This window comes from Alexandromys fortis, unplaced genomic scaffold (genome assembly GCF_014885135.2).
Source record: "Alexandromys fortis isolate MF-2015 unplaced genomic scaffold, M_Fortis_MF-2015_v1.1 scaffold_310, whole genome shotgun sequence".
Taxonomy (NCBI): Eukaryota; Metazoa; Chordata; class Mammalia; order Rodentia; family Cricetidae; genus Alexandromys; species Alexandromys fortis.
This window is the reverse complement of record NW_026068202.1, coordinates 21127-48582: the sequence shown is the minus strand read 5'-3', so window position 1 is coordinate 48582 and position 27456 is coordinate 21127. Positions and strand designations below refer to the sequence as shown.

Here is a 27456-nt window from a genome sequence, read left to right as displayed (position 1 = left end):
CAGAAATATCAGGGAGGAAAGGCACAATGGGGAACACCTGCCTACTTCATGTCAGCAGAGAGGGAGAGGGAATCAGAGAGGAAGAGTCTGGTAGATTAAACAAGGTCTTCAAAGCATGCCTCTGCTAACACTCTTCCTGTAACTAGGCCACTTCCTTTAGTTCCTACCACTTTTCAATATAACTATCAAACCACAAATCTATCCATGAATTAATTCATATATTCTGTCAGAGTCTGGATGATCCATGCCCTTTTTAAGATGCAGTATTTCTGTACATTGCAAGGACCAAGTTTTCAGCACATGAGCCTCCAAGGGATATTTATATCCAAACCACAACACACAATAACCTGCATAAATCCGAAGAGAATTCTGTGGAAGGAAAAAAGTGAGCCCCTAATGTCATAGTCTGTACATCGCAACTTACACATAGTCTTGAAATGGCAGGGCCATTATAGTGAACAGCAGATTAGTTGTTACTGAGTTAAGATAAGATGGAGTATGAGGAACGAGCACAGCTAGAAAGACGCACAGGAGAGATGTCTGTGTTGCAGTGCTTGTGTTTCGAATGTACAAATGCCAATGCGGTGTTGTACTGTAGTGTTGAATGACTTTACCATTAGGGACCCTTGATAAAAGGTATATTCGCTATATGATTATTTCTTATAACTGCATTCAGATGGTGGTGATTGCATATAAAAGTTAAAAAGTATGCAAAATTAGAAAGGAATGCTTTAAAGAGAAATATTTAAAAGTAAACAATCATGAAAATTTTGAGTATCAAAACATAAAAGAAATAGAACCATCGATGTCTGTGAAACATACAGGATTTCATGCTTCTATAAAAATAAAAGAATGACTGATAATTTACTGAGTTTAAAGTGCAACACAGCAAACTTAAATAGGGAAGAAAGAGGAAGAAAACAGTTAAAGGAAGACATTTACAGAGAAAAGTAGGAAACACAGTCAAAAAGGAGATACCCAACCAAGCCAAAAAGTGATATGCAATACAAGGTGATAAAACTGACACATGCGGAAGAATCCATCAAGAATGAAAGAGCGATGGAGCAACTTACCAGATGCTGCAGCAAAATTACGGTGAATCAGAGGATATTGCAACCAACTTTACATGGATACACTGTGAATAGTGAGAGGAAATATGTGACTTACCAAAACTGATTCAAGAGTCAGGGAAAGGACTCCCACTGCCAGGGTAAGGTCGTGGATCACAGAGGTCACTGATGTTCCCACTAGAGTGACAAGAAACAAGATTCACGCGTTTGGAAAGCTTAGACCTTTGAGGTTGTGTAGCTGAAGACAGCTAACATAGCAGGAGTGTGTTCAAGTCCAGGGATGGAAAGGTCTCTACATAGCTGAACTGGGGACAATTTGCCAAATCTGGTTTCGAACTGAGAACAAGACAGGACGAGTTGGAGGATGACAAACCAGCGGGACTTTTACCACCCACGTGGATGGATGCAGTAGGTTAGAGTCTACAGCAGCTCCAAAATCTTAGCCGGTTGTAGACATTAAAAATTAAACTGCATGGATGTCATAACTCATACCAACAGAATGGCTGGCATTAAATCCTGTAACCGCAAATGTTGGTGAAAGAATAGAGTAAATGGGGTTTTGGAAAGTGTTTGTGGAAATGCAAATTGCTTTACCTAATCAGAAAAACAGTTTAAATATTTTCATGAAATTAAGTATATGCTCACCTCATAAGTCAACAATTTCAGTTAAAACAGAAAGACTGAAGTGCTGATTCAGCAACAAGAGAGAGTTCTCAACATGAGAGAGCATTTAGGTTTTAACAAATAAAGGTTGCCTGAAGAACAGAGTGCAGAGCTAAGCCACTAGAGGCCAGGGAGTGGTGGCACACACCTTTAATCCCAGGACTTGGGAGGCAGAGGCATATCTCTGTTAGTTCAAAGTCACCCTGGGCTACGTAAGATTGAATCTGTCTAAAAGAGAAACAGAGCTCACACAAAGGTGGCCCCAGCACTTGGGAATACATAACTTTAATCCCAGCAACAGGGAGGTGGAGCCAGGAGTGATATGGCTGGGTGGAGGGAGGGATGTAAGGCAGAAGGAGACAGGAGCTCAGTGCAGTCTGAGTTTGGGTGGAGACAGTTGCAGGCAGAGGACAAAGTCTCAGATGTCTGAGGACAAGATCGTCCCTTCAGACTGACCATTGGTTGAGGTTTCACTAGCAGCTGGCTGCACTGCCTCTCTGAGCCTTTAGCAATCACCCACAATATCTGACTCGGGGTTTTTATTATTAAGACCAATTAGAATTCAAGCGACAGGCAACTAGGGCACTGACACAGAGAACACACTGTATGAGTGTATTTCCATGAAGTCAAGGACAGGCAGAGGTAATCTAAAGCGTCGTTTCTGATTAGGGGTGTGCTTTTTGGGAATGGGAACAAGGAACGTGGGAAGCTACTTAAATGACTGTGTGGAACTGTATCATGGAGAGTAGCCCCTGTCACATAAATCACCCTTCACTCAAGAAGCCGATGATGCCTCTAAAATACATGATGCAGTAAACAGATGACTGAAACACAACACAGGCTGCTCCAAAACTGAGGGTAATGAAGAGTTCAAGTCAAGGTTTCAAGTCTTCAAATTTTATCAGTCAGTACTTTTCAACAGATTTCACGACTAGCTTCAACTTGCTTATTCCACTCACACTTCTGAGTATTGTTTTCCTTGACTTCTCTAAAACTTAACCTCAACATTGTCTACTTGTGGATATAGCTCAGTGGTGGACCTGGGGTTAGACTTCCAGTTCATGAAAACAAACACCAACTGAAGGAATTGAAGAAGTGTCTACCCTCCCATTAATACAGCTCAGTAGACAAGAGTAAGTACAAACACCTTGCTAGGCACCAGATTGCAACCTGAAACTACAATGCTTCCATATTTGTGCAGTTTGTTAGGTGACAAACTTGCTTCTAGCCAATATTCTTAGATATATCTTGTGGTTTATAACGCTCTCTCTCTTTCGCTCTCTTTCTGTTCTCTCTTTCTTTCTGTGCTGTGGTTGTGTCTGCACATTTCCTTTCATGGTGAAAGTCTAATAGGAAGATTCACGTCTCACTTGCAGACTTTGAAGTGGAATAAACTTTCTGAATAATGAGACTGATTTCAGTGAAGAGAACTCTTACACTATGAATTTAAGCTGCCTGAAATTACAACCCCAGCCCATCAAAAAGTCTTTTGACAACGCCCACTGGTCCTTCCTGTCCATTGTTTCACTAACGTTCTTAGTCAGCAAACAAAATACTGTTTTTAAAATAGTATTTAAATTTTTTGCTTATGCATTAAATGTGTGTGCATGCATGCCTATGCAAGCATTCGTGTGTGTGTGTGTGTGTGTGTGTGTGTGTGTGTGTAAGAGCGTGTGTGCATATGCCTGTGCTTGTGTGGTTCAAGACATTGGGAGACCTGTCCTACTGCTATCCATTTTATTCCTTTGAGTGAAGTTTTCTTATCTGTACTGCAGGTAAGCAGCAACCAGCACACCAACCATCTGCAAGTTTCCATCCCACAGCGCTCTTGGGTTACAGGCAAGCTTAGGATTCCAACTCAAATTCTTACACTTGCACACACAGCAAGTGTCCTTATACACAGAGCCATCTCTTCAGCCTTATATTAGGATGCTGTGATGTATTCTGTTTGACTTTAAATTTCAAAAAAGCATACAGAAAAGTGTTTTCTTTATATCTCATTGTCTTATCTAACCCATGGTTCCTGGCTGCACACAGACAAGGACAGTTAGAAATACAGTCTAACCTATAGTTATAACCATACTTAAAACACCGTGAGTGTGTGTGTATGTTGTGTGTGTGCACACTCGTGTGTACATGTAATTTATTTGTGGTGGATGGCATGGTTCTCAAACACAAACCTTGTGGATGACTATCTGTCACAATGTCAGTGTTCTTCTGCTCACTGTGTAGGGGACTGAGAGCAACAACTTCCTCATACACACCTCCCATTGCATCGCAGGGTTTGAGCATATCACTCTAGAAGCCCTAGAATTACATTCCAAATGACTATGCTTTCTCTGCCAGAAGCCTGCTCAGTGCTATTGCCTTCCCCTTTAGAGGTCCTTGTAGTAACTTTTATCACTTGGTTGACCTTGTTTTAAGGCAACATTCTACTTTTTCTTTCCTGACAGAGGTGCATAATTCATTATGCATTCTGTTTCCAACCAAAGCTTCATACATATAAATAACCAGGTAGGTGCACTATTTTCTATGAATTCATAACATTCCAGCAGATTTAGTATTGGCTAGACCAGAAAAGGGAAATTCTGAAGGACACTGGACATCGGCGATACATACTATTCTGTCTGTACACAGCAGCCCACCTTGGCCTCGTCCAACTTCCCTGCACTTGTACCATCATAGCCTTCCAATACTGCTTGACTAATGAATTGTAAGACAACATAGATCTTAAGAGCATCAATTTCCACATCTTTTGACTGCACTTTTGTGCATGAAAGTCTTTGGGACACACAGAAATGACCCAGACATGATACAAGGGCTGTGTGAATGTCAGAGAACTGCCATCTCCACTCTGTCACTGCTTCCTCCTGTACAGTTGATGTGACTTCTGTGCGAGGAAGAAAGGGGCACGAAATGACCGTGCCTTTACTGATTGCAACTGTCTGACACCTGGTCCCACTGACCACTAGTTACTCCCATATATAAGCAAAGCCTCATGCACTCACACGCAACTGTCCAGCTCTGAGCTCAACTACTACCTGCTTTCTCTGCTCTGTCCAGGCCGCCTCTGCTGCCCTCTCACTGCTGAGACACAGAGTGAGCCCTGATGGCCATCCAGCTGCCTGCTGTGCCCAGGCTCTTGAGTATAGGCCCAAGGTTGTGGTGCCACACGTTATCAGGACACCAGGAGTGTCTCTAAATGTAATCAGTGAAAGCCTTTCATAGTTATACACATGTGGTCTCCACCCCTTTGGGTGTAGTGGCATAAAAGTACAAGGTGGAGTCATGAGTTAGGTTACTTATCTGTGCCTGAGCTGCATGCCATAAACATATCAGAGTATAAAGTTGAGTCTCCACGTCGGAGTTGAAGGCATGGAGATCTAGGCTGGAATATTTGGTTGAGAAAGTAAGCAAATAAAATTAAAAGGGTGAATTTACACTGTTTTCACTCCTAGCTAATTGAACTGAACAGATTTCACTTTCCACACTGTTTCCTCCTGAGCAGTGGTTCTGAGCCTTCCTAATGCTGTGACCCTTTAACACAGTTCCTCATGTTGTGGTGGCCCCCAACCATAAAGTCATTTTCATTGCTGCTTTGTAGCTGTAATTGTGCTACCAAAGAGGCCACTTCAGGAGAGTTCTCTAGGGGACAAACATCTCTCTACATGCCGCTGTAGTAAGAGTTTCTTTAGATGCCCTGTGTTTATAAAAGAAAGGTACAGCAGGATCACACAGATATAAAATCCCGACACACACTTAGGATTCGTGGGGTTAACTCTATTGTCAGCTTTTCTGAAGGAGGTCATAACTCAGCAACACATTCCCCTTGAGTGACATCATCAGTTACTTTGGGGGGAAATCAGACATAAGCCTCCTACTCCCACCAGGAACACCCCTATTCCAAACTTATGAGAGGAAGCACGAGCAAATCAGGCCCTCCAGTCTCTCCCAGATCTGACATTACTCTCCAAAAGGCTGTCAAGAGCTCCATGTCTAAACTTCCTGTCCTTAGAGTGACTTGGGGGCTGTGTATTTCAAAAATGTAAGCATTAAAATATTTATTATTTTTCCTTCTGAAGATGCTGCTTTTCTTTGGGAGACATTAGTAGAAGTGTCCCTGATTTCCAACTGCATCTCAACAGAAGGCTGTGACTAATATAAAGCAGACTCCTTTCTCAAAGCAGCAGGGTCCAGACGATCTAGGTTTCGAATCTTATTAGTTTTTGTTAAAAGCACATTTAAACTTTCTAGCCACAAAGCACATTTCTGCCTGTTCAATAAGCGGTTGCTATAGACACCAATAATAAAAACAATAACAGGAGAGATTTTGTACTTACCAAAACGTTCAAATTTCTTCTATGTTTAAAAAAAAAGTGAAAAACTGTCCATTTTTGTGAAGCAAATGTCTGGTGTCTGTATTTCCTTCCTCCTGAGAAGTCAGAGAAAAACACCCTGACTTAGTCTTGATGAAAGCTTTACCAGATAGTAGTACTACCTTGGTACCAGCTCAAGCCGGCTGAAAAGTACCAGGGTGTGTCTGACGCTGACAGGGCTTAAGGAAGTGGAAAAAAAAATAAGCCGTCTCCATCGCAGTTTCGATTCTCTGATGTGAGAAGACCTTTTCCTGAAATGCTCTTTTTCTGTTTGGTTTCTCTCTAGTAGCCACTCTGCCACCTTCTGGTTGGTTTGGGTAAAGCCCAAAGACTTAAAAAATCTCAATTTTTAAGGACTGACAGGGAGCCCAGATGCCTACATGCAAACTATGAGTGATTCTGTTCAGCTCAACCCCTGGGAATACCAGTGTTCTTTTATTTATCATATTTAATATTGTTTTATGATATGTTCTGTTGCTATAACTGGATGCCACAGACTAGTGATCCATAAACTAAAGAAATGTGTTCCTTATGAGTTTTAGAGGCTAGGAAGTCCCAGGCAAAGAAGCTGCACCTGGGGGGCACTTTCTGGCTGCCTGGGATCTCTATGCCCCCAGGTAGACAGAGCAGTACTGGCAGAGGTGGAGCAGGCTTGCTCCTTTGGGTCTCTCTTCCTCATCTAATGAAGCTACTACAGATACCATGAGGGTTAAGTGCCCTCATCATCACATATAATCCTAATTATCTCCAAAGGCTCCATTGCAAGATACCATTAACTTAGGTCCTGAGGAATCAATTTTAAACACAAAGTTTAAGAAATTACAGATTATAGCACAGAATGCATATCAATTTCAAATAAACCAAGATTTTCATAACAATGCTAACATGTCACTAGATCACTTTGTTTTTGTCATTAGTGTTTGTACTAAATGAGCCAATCAAAGAGCAGTGCTACAAGGAAAGTTTGACACACACACACACATACACACACACACACATATATACATACACACATATGTGATTAGTAGATGTTAAATGATTGTTTTGACTACTTCAGATTGTCTAAAAGTATCACTTGGAAAATTCAAAGAAACTTATTAATGGAGAAATATTCATTATTTTTGAGAAAAGACAGCACAAGCTCTGCACACATAGATAGTCCCTAGCTCAGCTCCAGTCTCATTCTCCATGTCCTACATCCAAATGTGTGCTGTTTTCAACAATGGGGTCTTTCCCTCTAGTTCCCATGGGCAACCAGGAGAAATAGCAAGAAGACAAATATAATACGTACTCACTTGTAATTTGCTTTTAGACATAAAACAAAGAAAAACCAGCCTACAGTCCACAACCCAAGAGAACCGAGACAACAAAGGCAACCTTAAGAGAGACATTTATAGATCTACATAGGAAGGAGATAAAGACAAGATCTTCTGATTCAATTGGAAGTGTGAGGATCATTCGAAAGGGTAGGACAGTAGGAAAGAAAGGAGGGGAGCAGAGAAAAATGTATAGCTCAATAAAAAGCAATAAAGATAAGAAAAGAAAGGTTTAATGTAAAAGGCCACCACCTTAAGATACGACAGCACATGAAAACAAACAAAACCACAATGATTTCCAAATCATAGATATGACTGGGGTTTCCTGTGCTGGCTAATTTGAGCAAGGCATCCTTTCTTGTCAATCAAAACATCCCTTCCAGAGGAAAGCCTTGTTCCTTGAAATTTCTTTCCAAATTAACTAACACACACCAGATATTCTAATATCTTCTATTTAATTTTATTCATTTTAAAATTTCATTTGTTTTCTTATTTATTCATTGCATTTTAGATGTTTAGTGGTTTTGTTTTAATTTGTATCTTTCCAGAATAAGTGTGGTCATAACTGCCTTTTCTTTTTTCTGCATTTAATCTATATTATTTTCTTTATAATATCTCCTAATTCTAACCCATACTTTATCCATTTTCTTTTCTAGCTCTTTTCTTACTGTCAAGTTGGGATTGTAGTGCCTGGTATCCATCCCAACCCCCCAGGCCTGGGAGTTTTATTGGTCTAGACTCCAAATCCCAGCATGCCAGGTCCTGACCCTTCCCACAGGATATTTAAGTGGACTCCCAAAGGAGAATCACATGGTTGTCAAGTTTGCATGGGCTCCCTGCTGTTCTGTCTCCTTGCCACACTCTAGGCCACCCAAGAGTGACATTCTTAATAAAACGATGGACATTTTGATTTGGTTTGATTTGACCTAATTGGATTTCTTTTGCTGGTGGAGCTGCCTCTTTCTTATTATTTTTACTTAACACTTACTGTTTAGTCTTTAATACTCTTAGCTCTAAAAATACAATAGTCTACTTTCAGTCAGTAGCCTAGTGCCATTCTCTTTTACTCTTACTGGGATGCATTTGCAGGATCCAAGTGCCTTCTACTCCAAGTTAAACTGTAAGAACTGCCTGAACTCCATATTGGTTAAAGAAGTCTACACACCCCTCTAGATAGTCATGAACTATAAAAGTCCAAGTAAAAGCTCATCAGTGAATGAAAATGAGGACATAATGGCTCCAAGGTACAGTGGAGGAAAAGTTTTTTATTGTAGATACAAGGGAGAGAACAAACAAAGGCACCTGGGAGACTCTAGAGCAGCTAGAGAAAGCTGTAATGGACTAGACATGGCCAGTCAACTGAACCAGGTAATGAGAGGAGAGAGGAGAGAGAGAGAGGAGAACAAGAGAGGAAAATAAGAGGGAGGGAGGGGCAGGATAGGGGAACAGGAAAGGGAAAAGAACCAAGAGCCCAAGAAAAGAACTAAGAGAAACCAAGAGAGTGGGTGGCTGAAAAGGCAGGTTTATATATGTGTGAGAAAAGGGAGAAGGGAAGCAAGCTCAGGGACTGGAGAGGTTCATGGTTGGGGCTGGGAATAGGAAGTGCTGAGAGGAACTAGGACTCTGTAATAGGTACTTGTGATGCTGAGAGAGCCTGGTGGCCAGAGTCTGTCTTGATATGTTAATGGCACCTCAGCCATTTGTCCTGAGTTTCTTTGGGACTTAACTCTTAGGTCTCAGACTCAAAATGGCCAATTGGGGTGTCTATTTAAAATATCAAAATATACTCTGGATGCTGGTCCCCCTCAGGCCCTACTCACAAGTACCCATTAACATAGTATTCCCTGTTGGCATATTCTGCCCTCTACTGTAAACCTCCAGTCTCAAACTCAGGACAAATGGCTAACTCTAACAACCATATAGACTCACAGAAAATAAGACAATCAGATTAAAAAGAGCAGGAGAAGAGAAGAAATAAATATAAACATTGAAGGGCACACATATCTCAAAGACAGGTAAACCACAACAAAGAAATATACTACACACTACACACACACACACATACACACACACACACACAGTAGGAGAAAATAAGTTACCATGATTCCTCCCTAAGTTCACAGATTCTCTATACTAGAAAAAATGAAGTTTCAATAAAATAATTTAAAAATCCTCTTTTATAAAGGATAAGTGATCAAATAGAACAACTAAATAGATATATGAATAAATTATGTTCAATAACTATGGGACACATTCAAAGATCAAATGTAAGAATCCACAGATGAAGAAGGGGCTGAAATGAAGAATAAAAGCATAGAATTAGTTTAGTGAAATAATTACAGAACATTTTTCAAGCCCACAGAAAGAAACGCAGATATACAATCTAGATGCACTTTCTGCGCAAAAGATAACACTCAAGAAGAACTTCTTTGTGACATGTCATAGTCAAGTTTTCAAAAATATAAAAAATCAAACAATATTAATGATGGAAGAGAAATATTGGGTCCCACACAAAGGCATCAGAATAAATCAGCTCTGTGATAATGAAGCCTAAATGCAAGAAGGCATGGGATGGTGTATTTCAAGATTCACAACAAGTTGCTGTATCCAGCAAAATTATCTCTTAAAGTTGATGGAGGAATAAGAATTTTTCAAGACAAGCACAAATTAAGGTAACTAATGACATCCAAGCCAGCACTGCAGAAAATATTTAAAGGACTATTATACATAGAGAAATAATGAAACCAATATAATCCATAATAGTGCAGAAAAGAATGTATTTCATGAGAAGGTAAACCAACAAATCGCTAATACAAACAGGGCAAGAAGAAAAAAAGTTGTAATTCAACCAAATAGAGCAAAATCATGAATAGAACAAAGACCTCATAGCAATAATCTTAAACGAAAGTGCCTTAAACCGTCCAATGAAAAGAGGTAGACTAACTGGTGGACCAGGATTGAGCCAGTGACCTGACTTAGAGTTAGCAATCTTCACTGGGGCCCAGAGTTGGACTGAACCAGCTACCTAGGACTGAGAGGGAACAAGCTCCACTGGGAGCAGAAGCCAAGAGCAAATCCAGTCCTGGGAGCCAACCTAGAACCAGGACACTGGTGGATCAAGGCTGGGTCAGTGACCAGATCCAGAATCAGCCATCTCCACCAAAACAGGTACAGGGGAGTAACCACTGGGCGAGTAAGCCAGAGCCAGAAGCCACTGAGGGTCTGGATGTGAATCTGGGACCTTCAAGGGAGTAGATCTAAGCCAGGACCCAGGTGGGTCTGGGTGTGAGTCTAGGACCTCCCAGGAACTAGGCCTGAGCCAGGACCTCTGTGGGTGCAGGCATTGTTCTGGGATATCAAAGGGAATAGGCAGGAACCTGGAAGCTCTGCAGGTCCGAGCATGAGTCTGGGACCTCTGAGGGAGTAAACAGGTCCTCTGCAGGTATGGATATACCCGAGCCTGGGACCTCTGAGGCAGTAGACTGGAGCCAGAAACCTTCCCAAATCCAACTCCAAGCCAGGAACTTCCGCAGAAGGGGTTCCAGATCAGGATTTACAGAAACAGGTCAAAGCTGGCAACCTAGGCCAAAATAGAACTGAGACAGCAAACTCCAAGGGAGCAGACCAAAGCACAGGAGTGTTGAGCTATCTCCAGGAACATGGAGTAACTGACAGGGTAACTAGAACTGTGACACCAATTGTACCAAGGTATAACCGGTACCAAAAAATCTGAACTTGGGATTCACTGATACCTAGATTATTCAACAGAATCTCAGACAGCCCCAACCACACCTATTAGAGGAAAAGATAAGTAGAAAAGGTAAAAGCACATGCAACACCACAAAGGCCAAACAACACCAGTAAAAATTAAAGACTCTACAACAGCAAGACCTGAACAACCAAATATGGATGAAACAGGAAAAAAAAGAACTTAAAAAATGACTTCAAGAGAATATTTGAAACTCTTAAAGAGGAAATGAGAAATTCCCTCAAAGAAATGGAGGAAAAGACAAACAAAAAATTGGAAGACATAAGCAAATCAATTAAAGAAAACCAAGAAAAAGAAATCAAACATATGAAAGAAACTATTCAGGACTTGAAAAGTGGAATAGAGACAATAAATAAATCACAAGCCAAAGGATTATAGAAACATAAGACCTGAGAAAACAATCAGGAACCACAAATGTAAGCATGAACAAGAGAATACAAGAGATGGAAGAGAGAATCTCAAGTGTTGAAGATACAATAGAGGAAATAGACTCATCAGTTAAAAAAACATTAAATCTAACAAAAGCATAACCCAAAATATCCAGGAAATATGGGACACCATTAAAAGGTCAAATATAAAAATAATAGGTATAGAAGAAGGAGAAGAAGTTTAGCTCAAAAGCACACAAAATTTATTTATCAAACTCTAGAAAAAAACCTTTCCTAACCTAAAAAAGATATGCCTATGAAGATACAAGAAGCATACAGAACACCAAATAGACTGGATCCAAAAAAAAGTACTCTCACCACATAATAATCAAAGCACTGAACATACAGAGTAAAGAAAGAATATTAAGAGCTGCAAAGGAAAAGGGACAAGTAACTTATAAAGGTAGACCTATCAGAATTACACTTGACTTCTTATTGGAGACAATGAAAGCCAGAAAATTATGGTCAAGTGTTATGCAGACATTAAGAGACCACAGATACCATCCCAGACTACTACACTCAGCAAAAGTTTCAATCACCATAGAAGGACAAAACAAGATATTCCATGACAAAACTAGATTTCATCAATACCTAGCCACAAACCCAGCCCTACACAAAATATTAGAAGGAAAACTCCAACCCAAGGAACTTGGTTACACCAACAAAAACACAATTGATGGTCTCATAGCAGCAAATCCCAAAGGAAGGAAAAATGCACAAATTAACAACACCAACAAAGAAAACTAAATTAATGGGAGATAGAAATCACTGGTCATTAATATCCCTTAATGTAAATGGACTCAACTCACCTATAAAAAGGCACAGGCTAACAGATTGGATTGATGGAGGTGGGTCTTGTATCTATCTGTTGCTTTCATTGGTTAACTAATAAAGAAAACTGCTTGGCCTGATAGGACAGAAAATTAGGTAGGCGGAGTAAACAGAACAGAATGCTGGGAGAAAGAAGCTGAATCAGTCAGTTGCCATGATTCTCCCACTCCAGACAGCCGCAGGTTAAGTTCTTTCCTGGTAAGCCACCTCGTGGGCTACACAGATTGTTAGAAATGGGTTAGATCAATATGTAAGAGCTAGCCAATAAGAGGCTGGAACTAAAGGGCCAAGAAGTGTTTAAAAGAATACAGTTTCCATGTAATTATTTCGGGGCATAAGCTAGCCATGCAGGAGGCCGGGTGCTGGGATGCAGCCCCCTGCTCCATCTACAGAGTGGCACCCAGCGTGGTAATAAACTCCACATAAAACCTGAGAGGGCTTAAAGAGAGAGAGAGAGAGAGAGAGAGAGAGAGAGAGAGAGAGAGAGAGAGAGAATTTAAGACAGCTTTTTGCTGCTTGTGGATTGTGTGCCACAAATAAATTGTCCTGACTCAGCAGCAGGAAAAAACTGGCTGTTTTAAAATGCCGGCTTTCAGGGCTGTGCTGCAACTGCAAACTCTGTCTGGCTCCTGAGGGAGACAGAGTCTTTGAATGGAACTTTTGGAGTAAAGTGATGCAGCTTGCTTGATGGCAATGTGGACTGCTGTGTTCCTGGAACTGTGTGTGGCTCAGGGGCACCAAATGGCTCTGAGGCAGGAGCGGCTCAGCTCCTCCATGCTGAACTGTGCTGGTTTCAGGCAGGAACTACCATAATCACCATAATAACAGCACAGTTAAGGTTTAGACTGGGCAGGAAACAGGCTCTACCTATTACCGTATTACATATACATGGCACAACTTAAGTTTTTAAGAAGTGCTTAACATTTTAAGGAATGCTCCTGGATAAAAATAAAATATTACAGATTCACAATAGGACAGATTCAGACCACTAAATGAATCACAATGTTGGATGAGTGTACATAGGCTTGAGAGAGAGAAAAAAAAAATGGAGAGAGAATAAAGTTAATGCCCTTAAAGGGGGGGGGGGTGTAAAGTCTTTGAAGAAACAGAATAAAGTAAAGTGATAGAGTAAAAATAAGCCACATGAAAATGGAAAATTCACCAAGAGTCTGGATTCTTTGTATTATTGTGTTTTCTTTAAAATTTTTGACTGTAAAGGAGCTAAGTACAGAGAGACATTTCATTATATGGGCTGCCAAGTGGAACCAGAATGGATATCATAAGGGTATTATGACTTCAGAATTTGGATCTAAGGATATGATGCTTTGGAGAGGGTCTTCTTTTGTTTTCACAGAGGAAAAGATCCTGTGGATTGCTTCTATCCCAATATGGTATGATAGATCACACCCTCCTGAAAGGTTACCATGAACACCCTTAAAAAATTACTTTGCTCAACTGCCGACTGAGATGAACCTAGCAGACAGGTTATCCTATAAAAGACCTAAATAACAGCGCCCCCATTTAGCAGGAAGTAGTTTGGAGAGAAAAAACTACACCCATGTTCCCAAATATTGCTTATAAATGTTCTTTTACATTTAAAGGGGGAAATGATATAGATATGAATAATTTGCATTGGTATGGATTTTAAGGTCAATTTTGTTTTATGTATATGTATTTCTGATCTTGATTGAGGTATTGTGATTTGTAGTTCATTTTAAAAATGTAATGTACAATTAGGAAATATAGGTTGCTAATGGATAATCATCAATAATAATAAAGCTTGTAGTCATGTTAGTTAGATTTTCTAGATATATAGGGATATATTTCAGTCAGATAGGCATTCTTTATATCTTTCAAAGACTGCAGAATATGGCATTTAAATGTTTTAATAATTTAGGGCTTCTCATGACAATGAGACATGTCTGCTCCTGGCAGCACCAATCTACTTCAAGAAGAAGATGGGCATCGAAGAGGCTCCTTATAGAGTTGGTTAGTCATTTGGGCAAGAAACCGCTCTTGCCCTGACTATTGCATAAACTGGACACAAAGAACCCGCAGAGAGAGGACTGATGAACTTGCCTAAAGGTGAGATGGTCTTTCGGGGTTCCTGACTCATGAAAGAGTCTGTGAGACATTCTGCAGGACACAGCAGATAGTGACTGAACTGTCTTTGAAATTTCCTGCTTCATGGAAATGTCTTCTGGATACTATGGGCCTTTAGGCCGAAGATGGATGCCCCAACAGTACAGAGGAACTTTGGGTGACTGTCCAGACAACAAGATTTCTCTGTCATTTCTAGAGCTTTGGACTTCTTGTTTGCTTAGGTAATATTATATCCTTCTGGAGTCTTTGATGGAGTTGAAGAATGGTTAGTTATAGTTATAGTTTTCCTTAGTTATGATAAAAGATAAAATAGATATAAATATTGTAACTGTAATTCTTACTTGATAACTGTTTTGTTATATGTAATTTTGCTATGTTAAAGTTAAAGCCTTTCTTTGTTTGTTTAAACAGAAAAAGGGGAAATGATGGAGGAAGGTCATTGGTTAATTAATAAAGAAACTGCTTGGCCCTGAAAGGTTAAAACATAGGTGGGTGGAGTAAACAGAACAGAATGCTGGGAGGAAGAGGAAGTGAGCTCATATGCCTTAGCTCTGCTCTCTGGGGCAGACGCCATAAAGCTCTGACCCAGGATGGATGTAGGCTAGAATCTTCCCGGCAAGCGCACCTTGGTGCTACACACGTTAATAGAAATGGGCCAGGCAGTGTTTAAAAGAATACAGTTTATGTGTTGTTATTTCAGCTAAAGCTAGCCGGTGGCTGGGAGCCAGGCGGCAGGAACGCAGCCCACAGCTCCTTCAACATTGGATATGAAATCAGAATCCATCCTTCTTCTGCATACAAGAAACACATCTCAACCTTTGGTCTAAAAAGGAAGTTCCAGGACAGGCTCCAAAGCTACAGAGAAACCCTGTCTCAAAACAAAAAACAAACAAACAAACAAACAAAAAAAGACATTGTCTCAGAGTAAAGGGTTGGGAAAAAAATATTCCAATCAAATGGACCTAAGAAACAAGCAGGTGTAGCTATCCTAATATCTAACAAAATAGGCTTCAAACTAAAATCAGTTAAAAGAGACAAAGGGTCATTTCATATTAGTCGCAGGAAAAATCCATTAAGAGGAAATTTCAATACTGAACATCTATGCCCCAAATACAAGGGCACCCTCATATGTCAAAGAAACACTTATAAAGCTTAAATCATACATTAAATCCCACATACTAATAGTGGAAGACTTCAACACTCCCCTCTCACCACTGGACAGGTCAATCAAACAAAAACTGAACAGAGAAATAAGAGAACTAACAGATGTTATGACTAAAATGGACTTAACAGACATCTATAGAATATTTCATCTAAACAGAAAAGAATATACCTTCTTCTCAGCACCTCATGGAGCATTCTCAAAAATTGAACACATACTCAGTAACAAAACAAAACTCAACAAATACAAAAAAAAATGGAATAACCCAATGAACCTCAGATTACCATGCTTTAAAACTAGAAGTCAACAGCAATACTAATTCCAGAAAACCTGCAAACATGTGAAAATTAAACAATACTCACGTGAATCATCAATGGGTCAAGAAAGAAATAAAGGAAGAAATTAGAGACTTCCTAAAATCAATGAAAATGACCACACAAAATACCCAAATTCATGGGACACAATGAAAGCAGTGTTAAGAGGCAAGTTCATAGCACTAAACACCTACATAAAGAAGGTGGAAAAATTCCACACTAGTGAATTAACAGAACATTTGAAAACTGTAGAATAAAAAGAAGCAAGCTCACCTAAGAGAGCTAGATTTCAGGAAATAATCAAATTGAGAGCTGAAATCAACAAAATAGAAACAAAGAAAACAATACAAAGAATCAATGAGACAAAGAGTTGGTTCTTTGAGAAAATCAACAAAATAGACAAACCTTTCTCCAAACTAACTAAAAGGCAGAGAGAGAATATCTAAATTAACAAAATCAGAGAGGAAAAGGGGGACATAATAACAGACACAGAGGAAATACAGAGGATCATCAGGTCATATTTTGAAAAGATGTACTCCACAAAATTGGAAAACTTAAAGGAAATGGACAAGTTTCTGGATAAATGTTACTTACCAAAATTAAATCAAGACCAGATAAGCAAACAGACCTATAACTGCTGAAGAAATAGAAACAGTCATCAAAGTCTCCCAACCAAAAAAAGCCAGGACCAGATGGTTTAAGCTCAGAATTCTACAAGACTTTCAAAGAGGAACTAATACCAATACTCCTCAAATTATTACACACAATAGAAACAGAAGGAACATTGCCAAACTCTTTTTATGAGGCTACAACTACTCTGATATGCAAACCACAGAAAGACAATACTAAGAAAGAGAATTACAGACCAATCTCACTCATGAACATTGATGCAAAAATACTAAATAAGATACTGGCAAATCGAATCCAAGAACACATCAGAACCATCATCCACCATCATCAAGTCAGCTTCATCCCAGAGATGCAGGGATGGTTCAACATAGGAAAATCTGTCAATGTAATCTACCATATAAACAAGTTGAAAAATGAAAATCACATGATCATCTCATTAGATACTGAAAAAGCTTTTGACAAAATAAAATATCCCTTCATGATAAAGATCTTGAAGAGATCAGGGATACAAGAACATACCTAAACATAATTAAGGCAATATACAGCAAGCCAACAACCAACATCAAACTAAATGGAGAGAAACTCCAAGCAATTCCACTGAAATCAGGAACAAGACAAGGTTGTCCACTTTCTTCATATCTATTCAATATAGTTCTTGAGGTCCTAGCTAGAACAATAAGGCACCAAAAGGAGATCAAGGGGATACAAATTGGAAAAGAAGAAGTCAAACTCTCACTGTTTGCTGATGAGATGATAGTTTACATAAGTGATCCCAAAAATTCTACTAAGGAACTTCTATAACCCATAAACACTTTCAGTAATGTAGCAAGATACAAGTTTAACTAAAAAAAAAAATCACTAACCCTTTTTTACACAGATGATAAAAGGCCTGGGGAAGAAACCAGAGAATCAACACCCTTCACAATAGCCACGAATAGCATAAAATATCTCGGAGTAACTCTAACCAAACAAGTGGACCAATTGTATGACAAGAACTTTAAATCTTTGAAGAAAGAAATTGAAGAAGACACCAGAAAGTGGAAAGATTTTCCATGCTCTTGGTTAGGCAGAATTAACATAATAAAAATGATAATCTTACCAAAAGCAATCACAAATTCAATATAATGCCCACCAAAATCCCAGCAAAATTCTTCACAGACCTTGAAAGAATGGTTCTCAACTTCATATGGAAGAGTAAAAAACCCAGGATAGCCAAAACAATCCTGTATAATAAAAGAACTTCTGGAGGCATCACAATCCCTGACTTCAAACACTACTACAAAATAAAAGTACTGAAAACAGCCTGGTATTGGCATAAGAACAGACAAGAAGATCAATGGAACAAAATTGAAGACCCGGATATCAATCCGCACATCTTCGAACACCCGATTTTTGACAAAGAAGCAAAAAATATCAAATGAAAAATAGAAAGCATATCTAACAAGCAGTGCTGGCATAACTGGATATCAACATGTAAAAGAATGAAAATAGACCCATATCTATCACCATTCACAAAACTCACATCCAATGGATCAAAGACTTCAACATAATACTAACCACACTAAATCTTATGTAAGAGAAAGTGGGAAGTACATTTGAATGCATTGGCACAGGAGACCACTTCCTAAATATAATTCTAATAGCACAATACTGAGAGAAACAATTAAATGAGACCTACTGAAACTGAAAAGTTTCTGTAAATCAAAGATCACAGTCAACAAGACAAAAGAGAGCCTACAGAATGGGAAAAGATCTTCACCATCCCCAAATCAGACAGAGGTCTGATCTTCAAAATACACAAAGAACTCAAGAAATTGATCACCAAAAGAACACATAATCCCATAAAAAAAATGGAGTAAAGACCTATAACGAGAACTCTCAACAGAGGAATCTAAAATGGCTGAAAGACACTTAAGGAAATGTTCAACATTCTTAGTCATCAGAGAAATGCAAATCAAAACAACTCTGAGATTCCATATTGCACCTGTAAGAATGGCCAAGATCAAAAACACTGATGACAACTTATGTTGGAGAGGTTGTGGGGAAAGGGGAACACGTCTGCATTGCTGGTGGGAATACAATTTGGTATAGCTCTTTTGGATGTCAGTGTTGTGATTTCTCAGAAAATTAGGAAACAACCTTCCTCAAGACCCAGTAATACCACTTTTGGGTATATATCCAAAGAATACTCAATCGTGCAACAAGGACATGTTCTCAACTGTGTTCATAGCAGCTTTGTTTGTCATATCCAGAACCTGGAAACAACCTAAATGCCCCTCAACTGAAGAATGGATAAGGAAAATGTGGTATATTTACACAATGGAGTACTACACAGCAGAAAAAAATAATGACATCTTGAATTTTGCAGGAAAATGATGGAATTAGAAAACGTTATTTCGAATGAGGTAACCCAGACACAGAAAGACAATTATCAAATGTACTCACTCATAGTTGGGTTTTAAACATAAAGCAAAGAAAACCAGCCTGCAAACCATAATCCCAGAGAACTTAGACAACAATAAGGACACTAAGAGAGACTTACATAGATCTAATCTACATGGGAAGTAGAAAGTAGAAAACGACAAGATCTCCTGAGTAAATTGGAAGCATGGGGACCTTGGGGGAGGACTGAATGGGGGAGGGGAGAGGCAGGGAGGGGAGCAGAAAAAAAGGAGACCTCAATAAAAATCAATTTAAAAAAGAGAAAAGAAAATCAGGTGTTCATAGGTTTGTGGGTTAAAGTCAGGGTCTTCTATTCGATTCCATTGGTCGACTTCTCTGTTTTTATGCCAATATCAAGCTGTTTTCAATACTGTAGCTCTGTAATAGAGTTTGAAGTCAGGGATGGTAATGCCTCCAGACATTCCTTTATTGTATAAGATTGTTTTGGCTATCCTGGAACCTGGAAACAACCTAGATGCCCTTCAATGAAAGAATGGATGAAGAAAGTATAGAATACATACATATTAGAGTACTACTCAGCAGTAAAAACAAAGACTTCTTAACGTTTGCATACAAATGGATGGAAATAGAAAACACTATCCTGAGTGAGGTAAACCAGACCCAAAAAGAGGAACATGGGATGTACTCACTCATATTTGGTTTCTAGCCATAAATAAAGGACATTGAGCCTATAAAAAAAGAGAGAGAGAAAAGAAAAAAGAGGTAGACTAACTGACCAGGTAAAAAAACAACAACAACAAATTTAAGAAAAAGACCAACTACTTTTTGTTTCTAAAAAATGCTGCAGAAATATCCAAAAAGTGAAGATAAGTGGGCAGAAATGACCCCACCAAGAGGGAAGCTGCACATAAGCCAGCATATCTAATTCTATAAGGTACAAAAGCTAGGACTAGAAGGGGCATGCCTCTGCACAAACAATATGCAATGATTTACCACTGACAGCATACCTGATATGCAAGTACTGAAAGTATTTCTTTTCTAATCTGAATCACAAGGTGTTTGCTTTCTCCACTTTTATTTAACACGATACCTCAAGTTTTCGCGTGATCAACAAGACAAACGAAATAGGACAGGTACAGATAGGAAATGAAGAAGCAAATTAATCCCTTTTAGTAGTGGACCTATTAAACATCTTAAAAATTCTATCAGAAAGTTCTTAGATATGATAAACACTTTCAGCAAAATAGAAAGGTACAAAGCCATACAAAACCCTATAACTTTGGAATATTGTTAACAAATTTTCTGAGATAGAAATTAAAAAAGAACACCCATAGCAGTCTAGACAGTTTACAGAAATAAACTTAATCAAGAAGGTGAGTGTGGCCCTACAATGAAAAGTTCAAGAAACTAAAAAAAAAAGAAATTGAAGTAGACACTAGATGATGGACAAACCTCCTATGCTTTGAATTTGCAGGATGAATATTGTAACATGTCTCTGTTACAATAGTCTTGCAGAGTTGACACAAGCTCCATCCATCTTCCAAGAGCTTTTTTATAAAACTAGAAAAACCAATCTTAAAATTTGTATAGAAACAGAATATTCTGGAGTTTAGCAGCCCTAAGCTAAGAGAACAATATGTAAGCATCAGAATACGTCATCTTGAATTGCACTGCAAAGGTTTGGTAGTGAAAACCATATGACACTAGCACACAAATGGAAGTGTAGACCAACAGATAGAAGACCCAGAAATAAATCACGCCAAATCATTGCTGATCAAGATGCCAAAATATACACTGAACAAAGGAGCCTCTGAAACAGACACTTCTAGGGGAACTGAATATCCAAATTTAGAAGAATGAAATTAGTTGTATACCTGCACAAAAATCAGCTCAAAATCAAAAGACTTTAATATAAGACTTGAAATTATGAAACTGATAGAAGAAAACACAGAGAAAGTACATTGAAAGATAAGCATAGAAAAATTTCCCTAACGTATCTAATGTCACTGGTATTTACATATTTAATATACATATTTCTGATCTCATCTTTTTGTTTATGTGTTTTGAGCAAACAGGGAATGCTGTGTTACTGAAGTGTACAATCTGTGGATCAACTAATGATGGCTAACATGAGATATTATACAACAGCTATGTGTGTCACATAACCATTCATAGTGGAATGCCAGTTTTGTGAGGGTTTTTTATTTTTTTCCAAGACATGGTTTCTCTGTGGCTTTGGAGCCTGTCTGCCTGCCTCTTCCTCCCCGAGTGCTGGGATTAAAGGCATGTGTCACCACTGCCTGGCCAGTTTTGTGAGTTTTATGTAAATATTCTTGTGCTGTTTAGTTTTGTCAGCTTGACATAAGTTTGGTCATTTGGGAAGAAGGAACTCTCTCTTTCCGTCTGTCTCTGTGCTGTGTGTGTGTGTGTGTGTGTGTGTGTGTGTGTGTGTGTGTGTGCGGATGTGCGTATGCATTTCCTTTCCGGGGGTGAAAGTCTAATAGAAAGATTCACATCTCACTTGCAGACTTTGAAGTGGAATAAACTTTCTGAATAATGAGACTGATTTCAGTGAACTCTTACACTATGAATTTTAATTTCCTGAAATTACAACCCCAGCACATCAGAAAGTCCTTTGACAATGCCCCACAGGTTCTTCCTGTTCGTTGTTTCACTTACATTCTTAGCATATAAAATAATTGTTTTAATAATATTTACATTTTTGCTTATTTGCATTAAACGTGTTGCATGCATCTCTCTCTTGCTCTCTCTCTCTCTGTGTGTAAGAGTGATTGTGTATATGCCTGTTCTTGTGTGATTTAAGACATTGAGAGTCTCGCTGTATTACTTACATTTCATCTTTTCGAGTGAGGTTTTCTTACCCAGACTGCAGTTGAGCTGGCAACCAGAAGAACCAGCCATCTCCCAGTCTCACAGCATGCTTGGGTTACAGGCAGGTCTCTACTCCCGGGTTTTTGAAGACTCAAGTTCTCATACTTGCACACACACCAATGCTATCCTGTTCTTATTTACTGAACCATCTCTCCAGCCCCTAATTAGGACATTTTCATGTATTCTGTTCCACTTTAAATTTCAAGAATGCAGACAGAAAAGTTTTTTATTTAGATCTCATTGGCTTATCTAACCCAAGGTTCCCTGGCTACGCATAGACAAAGACAGTTAGAAATATAGTCCAACCCATAGTTATATAACCTTACTTAAAACATCATGAGTGTGTGTGTGTTCCTGTGTATGTGTGTGTGTGTGTATGTTACTCTGGAGTATAGTTCATGCCAAAATATTGTAATTTGAGGATATATATATATGTATATATGTATATATATATATAGATGGCATATGTAATTTCTATTATGTGTATGTCCCTCAGAGTTGCTTCTGAGCTTACACAGTGTAAATAAGGAACAGAATTTACATGATTCACACTCCCACTCCGACACACACTTTTGATTTGTAGTGTTGACTGAACTGTCATTTTTCTAAAGGAGGTCTTTATTCAGCAACAAGTTCCCTTGAATGACATCATCAGTTACTTTGGGGAGAAATCAGACATAAGCCTCCTACTCTTACCAGGAATGTAAACTGCCCTCTGCCAGTCTGAAGAACCATTTCTATGTCCATGATATCAGAACTTATATATTTAGTTTAGGTTGACAATGATTTTGTTGTCAATGGCTCTTTTATGATTTCAACTTTAAATCCTGGACTGTAAGTGAATTTTTAAACATGCAGGCCTTTGATACTGAGCAGAAAGCTCCATTGTGTGATTGTAAGGAAAGGAATGTGATCAGGAAAACCATGTAATGGTTACAATAGGTCTCTTGTGAGCGCCAGGTTATCTCGTAAAAGGGGACAATAGGAGGAAAACCAGCTTTGTTTTCCTTCACCTTCCTCAGAGGAAATGCACAGGAAACCCGTGTTCACATGGGGGAGGGATGCTGGGGTATACTGTGGGATCCTAGGGGATGTTGTTATCGCTTGGAGAATCTTCTGCTATATCCTTAGGCAGACCAAGCAATTCCGGGATTCAGTTTTTTTATTAGTACTTAATTCTACAATCTGTTCCCAAAGAACTTTTACTTTGTTATTTGTGGGGTTCAACAGAGTGAGAGAAGAATGTTGTGGTTGCTGACTTGAAGGTATCTGGGTTGAGCAGCAACCCAGGCCTTCCTTCCTTACCCAGGCTGGAGCCCAACAAGACACAACTGGCTCTTACACTTGGAGGAAATGAAACCACAAAACAATTGGTTTCATTTTTCTGAAGGGTAAATTACAGCAATGTGCTGTTTTTTTTGTTTGTTTTGTTTTGTTTTGTTTTTATAACATAGTCACTATATGCTGGCTGCAAAAGAAAGAATTGGCTGAAATAGTGATTCAACTTTGCAAGTTTCTCTTTGATTATATGTAACATTTGACATGCTATTCTACTCTGTCATTTTGTGTAGTGTATAGTTTGTAGTTGGTTAGCAGGCTTAGATTCTTGAGCTGTGAGCATGCTCACTGCCCAGGCTATCTGCAGTTAGCACCAGCCCCATCTAATAGTACATGCATGAAAGAAGTGATACTTCTCTTTCCTTCTAGAATATTTAATAAGAAATAGCATGTGTGGGGCTGGAGAGATGGCTCAGAGGTTAAGAGCACTGCCTGCTCTTCCAAAGGTCCTGAGTTCAATTCCCAGCAACCACATGGTGGCTCACAACCATCTGTAATGGGGTCTGGTGCCCTCTTCTGGCCTGCAGGCATACACACAGACAGAATATTGTATACATAATAAATAAATAAAAAAAAGAAATAGCATGTGTATTTGGAAGTGTTATGGTTTTTGTCTCTTTAAGAGGAAGGCCACGCCTAATCCCGGCAACCCCTGCCCTTCCCCCGCCATTTGGATTCTATCTATCCCCTCTTGGCACGTGCATGTCTCCCCACTTCCCCCTTTCTCTGTCTCTTCTCTTCTTCTTCCCCCACACTCTCTCTTTCCTCTAAGTAATAAATATTCAGTTCTACTCCATATGATGTGTCTGCCCATGTGTCTCCCACTCATACGCCCACCCGAACCTGCCCAGCCGCGGCGAGCGGGTCTGACTGAAATTATTTGCATCGGCCGAGAAGCTTGTCTTAAGAATATTCCCAACACATACTTCCTTCAGGCCTTTTTCTTTTCTTTTTTTTTCTTTTCTTTTCTCTTCTTTTTTCTTTCATTTTTTTTAAAAATAAAATATTACCCTCTTGTGGTGCACTGCTCTGTTGGCTTACTGACTCCATTTCCTGTATTTCCTATACCTTTTCTGGGTTTATGTTTTATTTATTGAGAAATTATCACAAACAACTATTTCGTACATTTTCACTTACCTTTTTTAATTCCTTTCACCCATTATTCTATGTGCTACATGAAACCATGTTTTTGTGCTTTTTGTCCACCTTCTATAATGCCGGGTCATATACTGCTTCTTAAAAAGACCTACTTAATAAATGGAATACATTCTTATCTTAAAATGAAAATATAAATTTTTGAAAGCCCTCTGTGGGTCAAAGGATTTTCCTCATCTTGCCAGGTAATATTGTACTTGGCTAGAATGGGCTCTGGCCATCTGGGATCTCTTTAGTATTCCACTCATTAGGGTAGAACAACCTCCAGATTTGAATGAACAACTGGTCATGCAAAAAGGAAGTTTGGTAAGACAATGAGTCAGCGTGTTTCTTCCTGCAGTTCTTACAAGTGTTCAGTTTCTCAATATGCTTTCTTGGTTTCCTGTTGGGGCTCCCAGCCCCAGAGGGAGTCCACTATTCCTGCATGATAGCCCTGAATGAGGGCTGTTGATGTCCTGGCCCCAGTGCCCTCTGACTGAGCTCCCTCCCGGCCAGGGACTTACCCTACAGGTTCACAGGGTCTCTAACTGCCCACTCTCCCTCTGCTTGTCTAGAAGGTTGGGGACAGATTTCCTTTTTCTGTTTAGCCAAAAACAGAAAGTTCAACAAGACTCAGTTTTATAGAAAGCACTGCACATCAGGAATTTCCTTCTGCAGCCATCCCTCTGTCAGGCGGTGGCTGCTAATGGTTCTGCTTTAGTCCACTCAAAACCGGAGTCTGCCAGTAAGTACACAAGGGATAGGCATATTCTCAGACAGGTAACATGCCTACTTCCTAAATCTCAGCCCTGTTAAGGGGAACAACTTTTCTCATTATGATATGTTCTTGTTAAGGGGAACAACTTTTCTCAATATGATATGCTAAAGTCTTTGAAAATTCCCTTAGAAACACTAAAATGTTAAAAATTCCCCAACTTGTTCCCAACATTCTAGCAATTCAGAATGTATGATTCAAATGTTTGATATTCAGTAAAGTCTTTAAAATTATTTGCACTTGACAAATTTTAAGAGCAGCTGGATGTGTAGTGTTGGAACGAAGCAAAATTAAATTACTACAGTTGGTTTGAACTTTTGAGAACAAATTGTAAGTGTTTGTTGCTTAGAACCCCACGGCTTCCTGTTAAGAGTGAATACAAATCTTGCTATTAACCACATTAACTATTCAAAGCAGCTACAGGATGTTGGGCACGGAGAATTCAGAGAATGTGGAGAATGCCCTCTGGTTTTCACTCTCTGGTGCTAAGCAAGAAGGGCAGGCATACCTCCACCTCAGGGGGTCCTTGCTGAAAGGGAAAGAACTTTCCCAGTTGCAGCTACAGCCCAGCTCTCTGGTGGTCCGAGGAAGTGGAGCTGATCACAAGGTTGCTTTGTTTTCCTAAAGACCCCACCACTTCTTCAGCTCTGTAGCTTCCTGAGATAGATGTGGATGCAAGGTTCAAATGGCTGGCTCTGGAGGTCGTTACCTTTGATGAAGTACAAACCAAACTCTAAAAAACATCTTACATTATATAGAAGAGAAATGGAGAAATTGACATAATCACCCTGGACCATAGGTTCCACTATAACTTTTTGTTTGTTTGTTTATTATTTAATTTCCTGACTCCCTCTGCGTTATTCCTCTGTTTCTTAACTGCCCATTTGGCACAATGAGAAACCCACTTATTACCCCGACCAGTTCCATCTTCATAATTGCACTTCACTGAGCATTTCCGTCCAGGGAAGCACTGAAAAGTTAGTGTCAGCCATATATCCAGGCACTATATATATAGATAGAGTACAGCTAGAACTTTAAGAAATAGCTTTCCCATCATAGGTATAAACATGAGGAAAGAGTTAGTAACTCAGATACTTACCAGAATTTCCTTGAAAACTTTTTTATTCCAGAAGCTTGAAACCAGTCACTTTAAGCTGTGTCTTCTTATTTTTCTTCAAATACAATTCTAAGGATCCTATTCAAAAACAAAACAAAACAAAACCCTGAGGCATTCAGCTGCAAAGTCCTCTGCCTTCCAAGCCCAGGCCCTGCGGACTCTGGAGCAGCATCAGAATGAGGAAGAAGTTTCAGTTTTGTTTTAGCACTCAGTCTCGAAGAGGGAGTTCTTCCTAGGGCTGGCGAGTGTGGCACAGTGGTAGAACACTTACTTAGCAATAATGAGGCTCTGGGCTTAGTTCCCAGTGCTATGGTAAACAATCAAATAAATAAACACATTATTAAAAAAATATCAGCAAATGAGAGCCATTGATAGCAATTATTCACCAGGTGTATTTTTAAGTCAAAAGAGCTAAAGCAATTGGAGAGAACACAAATACAAAAAAAAAATTTTTTTCAGGAAAAAATATGATCTTGGTGTGAGCTGAGCACCACACTTATGGGTTGAGGTCTACCTTCCCCAACTCCATATACCAAAGTTCTGACTCTAAGAACATGGCTGCGTTAAGTTAGGAGCATAGACCCCAGCCCCTCGCATCTATCCCAACCCCAGGCCTGAGAGTTCTATTGGTCTGGTCTCCAAATCCCAGCAGGCCAGGTCCCACTCCCACAGAGTATTTAAATAAACTCCCAAAAGAGGAACACATGGTCTCTTCTCCCCCCCTCACCCCTGTTTGTGGCCTTCCAGTTTCCCCTCGGTATTATTCCTTTAAAAACGGCGGCGGTGGGTGTGTGGACAAACACAGGATAGACGAGACACGCGCAAAAGGAAGAGACGAGACACGTGGCTCCCACGTGGGTGCGCTTTAATGGGGAGAGGGAAACATGATAAGGAATGGGGTGTGTGAGACACACAAGGGGCAAGAGAGGGGTGAGAGAGAGCGAGACCTCGTGGAATCTCGCTTTTAACGGGGGGGGGGGGGTGCAAGGTTATCTGGAAGACCCGCACCTGGGCATGCCCGTGCGCACAGGTGACGGTAATCCAGGAGAAGTCTGGGAGCTGTACTTTCCAAGGAACAACATTTCAACCTTTTTGGTTTATTAAAAAAAATTAAATTGGGGGGGTCTTAAGGGGT

At 39.5% G+C, this 27456-nt stretch overlaps 2 protein-coding genes across 3 annotated transcripts in view; both read right to left on the bottom strand.

Moving 5' to 3' along the window:
- Samd9 (sterile alpha motif domain containing 9) overlaps nucleotides 1-1211 on the bottom strand; it is an 82272-nt gene extending 81061 nt beyond the window's left edge. Inside the window, 1 exon segment of the mRNA XM_050129956.1 lies at nucleotides 1168-1211. The gene's annotated coding sequence lies outside the window, so the exon portion shown is untranslated.
- The window catches only part of Samd9l (sterile alpha motif domain containing 9 like), a 38723-nt gene extending 12282 nt beyond the window's left edge, over nucleotides 1-26441 (bottom strand). The window contains exons 1-2 of one of the 2 annotated variants that reach the window (XM_050129957.1): nucleotides 6074-6138; nucleotides 1168-1247 (exon numbers count right to left, since the gene is read on the bottom strand). The gene's annotated coding sequence lies outside the window, so the exon portion shown is untranslated. Of the gene's footprint in view, nucleotides 1-1167; nucleotides 1248-6073; nucleotides 6139-26303 lie in introns of those variants that run through there. The other variant, XM_050129959.1, reaches the window with a different exon arrangement.
- Between the last annotated feature and the right edge of the window lie 1015 nt (nucleotides 26442-27456).